This window comes from Nicrophorus vespilloides, unplaced genomic scaffold (assembly GCF_001412225.1).
Source record: "Nicrophorus vespilloides isolate i.1.1-1 unplaced genomic scaffold, Nicve_v1.0, whole genome shotgun sequence".
NCBI lineage: Eukaryota > Metazoa > Arthropoda > Insecta > Coleoptera > Silphidae > Nicrophorus > Nicrophorus vespilloides.
The window spans coordinates 35,457-41,803 of NW_017096986.1; the positions used below are offsets into that span (position 1 = coordinate 35,457).

At 28.8% G+C, this 6,347-nt stretch overlaps 1 non-coding gene across 1 annotated transcript; it reads left to right on the forward strand.

The window, feature by feature from the left end:
* Positions 1–5,067: 5,067 nt before the first annotated feature.
* Trnap-ugg lies at positions 5,068–5,139 on the forward strand. Its single transcript has one exon. It is a non-coding gene; the product is annotated as a tRNA-Pro (tRNA).
* The last annotated feature ends 1,208 nt before the right edge of the window (positions 5,140–6,347 follow it).

Consider the following 6,347-nt stretch of genomic DNA (forward strand, 5'->3'; position numbering starts at 1 on the left):
TGTTTTTTGCCGTATCCAAGTTTATGATGCATCCCAAACATGTTAATCCACATTATCGCAATTGCGTGGAAAATAATGCGCATAAGTAATTTTCTCTCTTTTCATTTCGTAATTTGTGCTGTACTTCTATTTGCATTCGGAATTGGACTGAAATCTCGTGAACAAACAACGCACTGCGAATCTGTTCTGCTCCAAATGATCTCTACTGTATCCAACGTTTTGTTTATAATCGAATAATTGTTAATGGATGCACGCATTTTAATTGTATTATTCAATTTCAAACTACAATTCAAACGTTTTGTGTACATTTGTATGGAATGGTGTGTTTACATAAGCTGTTTGTTGATATAATCTTTACAGTAGGCAACATCTCACTTTTTTACGATCCAGTGCATGTAAATACAATAATTAAATAAAGTTACAGTTATAAATATTTAAGTATTTAATTCTTTTGTACTTGTTAACTTGAATTATTTTCAAATAATGAGCACTGAAATATGCATTGAAAATTTGTATATTCAAATATAAATTAATTAAGGTAGAAATTCTATGGTTGATAATAGTTTGGTACAAAATAAATTTAAAAAAATTGTTATAATTAAAAAGAAATATTTAAATTTTGTATACTTCCAATGTAACTCTGATGTTTTTATTTTTTTTCTTTAATTAATTCATTTTACTTTCCTTTACTTATTCATTAATTTAATCTTTTTTTTGTTTGTTATTTGTTAGAAGGTTTTTCAAGAAAATTTCTTGAAAATTACATGTTTACCACATTTTTTCTTTTTTCATTAATGTAAAATCAAAATTTATATTTAATCAAAGTTTCAATCAAGTGATTGATGAGCAAAGTTAAATGTCTTATGCTCAAAACTTATATTTTGTGTTGTATTTTCAAAGAAAAAATGTTACAAGGAATTGTCTAATAAAAATGTCATAAGGTTTTCAGGCATTGATTACGTAATTAAAGTAGAAATACGAGATGTTGTGATTAGTCGACAAAATTTTATAAAAATGATGTTTTTACATGAAAAATTAAAATTTTAATTCATTAGTTTTAAAAAGTTTAAAGCAAAATTGTTACAAGTAATAATCAAATAAAAATGTTCATGTAATTAGAGCAAACTGATAGAGAAGATCAATTTACACATTTGTAATTATTCCTTTTTTTTATTAATAAAATTTCTTATCCAACTCAAACTTATCTCGTTTCCGTATTGAATTAAAGCCAATTTTTCTATCTCGAATTTAGTACTAATTATTACAACAAAATAAATGAGAATCATTTTCATTATTCAAAATAATTATAAGAGTTTTTTTTTTGTAAAATTGATAAAATTAATCTATAAAACTTTGTAACAATTTATATTTTTTTTTAAATAATTTGTTAATTCTTATTATAAACCACAAGTGAAAATATATACAAAATATACAAATAAATTCTAATACACGAGCAACAAGAAACTAATTTATATCTGCTTATTCTCCAACATTCTACACAAGATTGATTCGAAAAAAAATAATATTTATTTTTACTTGAAATATTTAAAATATATTTGGCTATTCACCATTAAACAAACAAATCTCCTGGAAACTTTCGAGAGGTTTATGCAATACATTTTTTCGGCTGTACTTGTTGTAAAATAACTAAGATATTATCAATAATAATTGATAATTAAAAGAATAAATATTTATAATTTCAATATTGTAAATCAATTATTATTATATGTTTATATTTTCACTAAAATTTTGTATCAGTTATCTATTGCTTTGTTGTTATAAATATGTATGTAGTTTATAGTTCTAGAAATTGCTTACAATATTCTATATTGTATATACCAGGGGTGGCCAAAATGTGGCTCGCGAGCCGAATACGGCTTTTCAAGAGTCTTGTTGTTATTATACCAAAAAGTTTAGGTGCGGCTCTTGCTGAAAAAAGTTTGGCCACCTCTGGTATATACCAGCGTTTCTTAACCTTTCAACCACTCAACATATTTGTTTGTAATTGTAAAGAGACGCATTTTCGAACAGTATTTCAGCTGTCACCTTGTGTCAAAGCTGCCATTTTTTGACCAATCAAAAATGTAAAGTGATCTAATTGTGAGTCGCGTCTCATAGATTGAGAAACGCTGGTATATACTGATGTGTGTGTGCACAAAGATGCTGCGAATTGGTAGCTTTGTGAGATGTGCGAGTCTATCTTGTATCGATTTTTTTTCTTTAAAGCGGATAATTAGAAGGTACAGAATAAATGAGGTTCCATTGGCAAAAGAGGACTTCGTAGGATCAACAAAAAAAAACAGTGTAGTAATTCAGTACTGAATGTCTTTTCGGTTTTCAATTTATGCTCTTCCGGCCTTTCATTACGTAAAGCTATTATAAAGAAACGTTGCAAAAAGGAGAATCAAGAGTATATTTTACATTTTGTGAATTTTGAATATATATTCATTATTCTAAAACAAAAATATTATATTTTGTTCATTTCTTATCATTGTTGAAAAACTTTCTAATAAATAAATTAGAAAATTAGTTTTTTTAAAATTTGTTTAAACAAGACAATAATTATTTTTTTTTAATTTTTATAATAATAATAACTATAATTTCATTTATTTTTGTTACACAAAATAAATAGAGAAAGAGACTTCATTTACTTAATTAAAATTCATTTTGTTTTAAAAAATTAAAACCGTACTATAATTAATCCGCACTTTTGGAAGCCGCACTATACGAGGTATTGTTGTACACAATAAGAATTTTTAAATTTTAAATTCTGGAATTAATAATGACCTAAATTTGTGTATAATTGACTACTTATATTATAAATTAAAAAAATATTTTTAGAAATTTCAATGTACTAATTGCGGTTTATTTCTAGCAACAGAACGAACATAATACATAAATAATATTTGCTTGATGGGTACATTCAAATTGATCACGTTGTCACATTAGTATAGGTTATCTAAAACAAAAGCGAGAGGCCGAATTCACTTGTTTTCTTTACATTGAACGAAGTGATAATTGGCTGCAAATGAGTCTAATAAACAAAACGTTTCGGGTGGAAATTGCTTTCGGTGCGGTAATCTACATATAAATCGAAAACAATTAAGCGCAGCGATAAACTTGAGCTATTTTCAGGTAATTCATTAAAATAATGGGTGTCTCCATTAATATTCCATTACCAATTTCGGCTTTCACTTGCAATCATGAAAGGTATGTTTGAATATTGCAATTTCGATGATTCATCTTCGGTTTGCTTCATCTAAAACACAAATAAATATTAAAATTAAAAAAATTATCTATTCATGACAAATGTTCATCATCAAACAATAATTAAATGTAATTTTAGTAAGTTTGTAATCATTAGAAATAATTTAAAATCTTTGCTTTATCTAAATCACAAACAAATTGCTTCATCTAAAACACACACAAAAATATAAATTTTACAAGTACAAACTCATCTATTCATAACAAAAGAAATATTCAAACAATCATCAAGTAATCATTAAAAGACATTTAAAATCGTTGCTTTATCTAAAACACAAACTAATTTTCAATATTTACACAATAAGTAAACTATTAATTTCTATAAATAATCTTAAATTCATCATCTAAATGTATTAAATATATTTTTAAAAATTGGTTTCTATTAATAATCGTAGCTTCATCTAAAATACAAAATAATATAAATGTTACAAGTAAAAACTCAACTATTCATGTTATGTAAATGTGATTTTCTTAATTTTGTATTCATTAAGAATCGTTTAAAATCTAATTTCTTAAGTAAATATAGTTTAAAATTTTCTAATATTTGGTAATAAAACATAGTTTAAATGGAATATACATATGAAATATTGTTTATTAATAATAATAATAATAATCTTTATTAGTTACAATGCAACCAAAGGGCTCCCGCTCCCGGTCATCCACATCGAACATTAGAACATAAACATGATGTCCCGAAAATCAGACGCGTGTTTCAACATTAAAGTTGTCTATAAATCGTCTTTTCAAGCGCTGCAGCAACTCTGCGCGATTTTCTGCATTCTTTGGCGAGTTTAATTTCTAGTGTTAACTATGTGGTCATGTATTGTTATTGGCCTGTGAATTCTGTTGTCATGAAGATCTTTAGATAGATCACACGACTTTTTATTAAGTGGCTTTACTTTGATGTTAGGTATACCCGGTTTGGGTTATGTTAGCCTCTTCAGACATTTGGAAGACCATGCAGCATGATCCTCCGAGTTGCATGCCATCCATTGGAGGCGGGAAGTTGCAAAATGCATAGGTTTGTCGGATGTTGGCCCTGGGATTTGGAGCACTTGGTCTGCCGAGAAGTGCTTGTTCATATAGAACAAGCCCCCATGTAGAAGTCTCTGTAGGTTGGTTGTCCCGTCGCCCTGGATACGATCCTTTTGCAGATGACTTGAGATGCTCGCTGATTTCAGCGTCGGTAATGTCCAGGTCCATTCTTGTGGGGACACAAGACAGTGACGCGTTGTGGCCGTGTTTTTTTGGGCTTCGGAGGAACGCTTTCGATGAAGCCTGTCTTCGTTTCCAGCATAATATCCTTTGGGTTTCCGGCCCCCCTCGACGACAATTTAGATAGTTGCAATCTCATTGTCGCCTTGCGCACATTTATCTTGAAAACATCCAGAGATTTGTTGTTTGCAAAATACTTCTTATCTGTTAAAATAGCAGGTTCTTGTGCCATCTTTGGTTTTCGTTTTAGTAGTTTTTTTGCGAATTCTTTCTTCGGTCTTCCGCTATCCCTGCTCCCATAGGGAACCCGTCGCCTCCGAAGGGCCCTCTTCATCCCGCTCCATGGTCACAAGAATGATCTGCGATCACACAGCTCACACTCGATCCCAAACGAAGCTAAAAAAACAGAAATATTTCTTATCACAATGCTGCTATCAAACACGTCTGTACTGCTCCATGTCCCGAATCAAATTGTATTGTATATTATTTTATTAATTATATAAAATATGTTTCTATGCAATAATTATAAGGGAAAATATATTTATTATTTAGATTAGAAAGTTAAGAATTTGCTTTTATTTATATGTCGGCTCAATGGTCTAGGGGTATGATTCTCGCTTTGGGTGCGAGAGGTCCCGGGTTCAAATCCCGGTTGAGCCCAGCTTTTTGTTTAATTTCATTAACTTATTATTTTTATATCCATAAATATTAACATTCCAGCTGTTTTCAAAAAATTATCCATCAATCCTTATAATATAATTTAAATATTTATGAATGTGCAGACAAATTCTTCGAATTCTTCTATAATACAAAATAAGCTGTAATTATATATAAAAATTCCTACAAATTACAGTTGTACCTCAATTAACGAAGTTTTCTTCTTTTTGCTCTTCAAATGTAAATGCATTTATGTTAGGTATTGTTACCTACTAAAGCCTTCGGGTTTTCTAATTGGTAAACTAATTGTAATTTTTGGTCTTAAGTTGCGCTTGCTGACTTCTTTATATGGAAGATTCGTTATTAGAGGTAACGTTAATCGAAATATAATTTTATTCTATACTATTTGAATAATTTTTAATTATTTTAATTTTTTTATGTAGGCAACTAAATTTGCTTCAATCCTTCTGCGCTTTGAACTAATTACTAATAATTTATGTATGATATAATGCATTGTTTTTCAAGTCTTGCTGTAAACTATCAAACATTTATAAGCAACTGGCATTATGCAAATAGCAATTGTAACAGTTACAAAAAAAATTGTTTGTGCACTGAAATCTGCATTAAATTTTCATATTAAAATTGCCATCACTTTTGTAATTCTTTTTCTTCTATTGTAAGAAACATGGTAATGTATAAATCAATATAGTTAAACAAAATTGTAGACATATTCAAATTATTATATAAACAATTATTTTGATAAATATGGTTGAAATAATTTGAATAGAAATGCTTAATTCATAAGTGCGCATATTCAAAAACTTAGATACAAATTTAATTACGGTGGCAATCGCAAGCCCGACAACCGAAATCTCGTTTATCGAAATCCCGACGTTCGAAATCCCGACTGTGTCCGACTACGATAATCCCGATGTCAAGTGTCGGGATTTTAATACAGTCGGAATTTCGATAAAGTCGGGATTTCGAACTTCGGGATTTCAATAGACGGTCTTTCGATTGTCAGGCTTGCGATATAGACTCATTTAATTGTATCAATTTTCATATGCCCACTACAAAATATTATGTAACTAGGTGAGTTAGAAGTTGCCTATAATAATACTTTATTTAAACGTTTTGTGAGATGTTTTGCATATATTATTACTAAGTTTATAGATTTTTTTAATTATAATTAGTATAATTATAAAATTAAT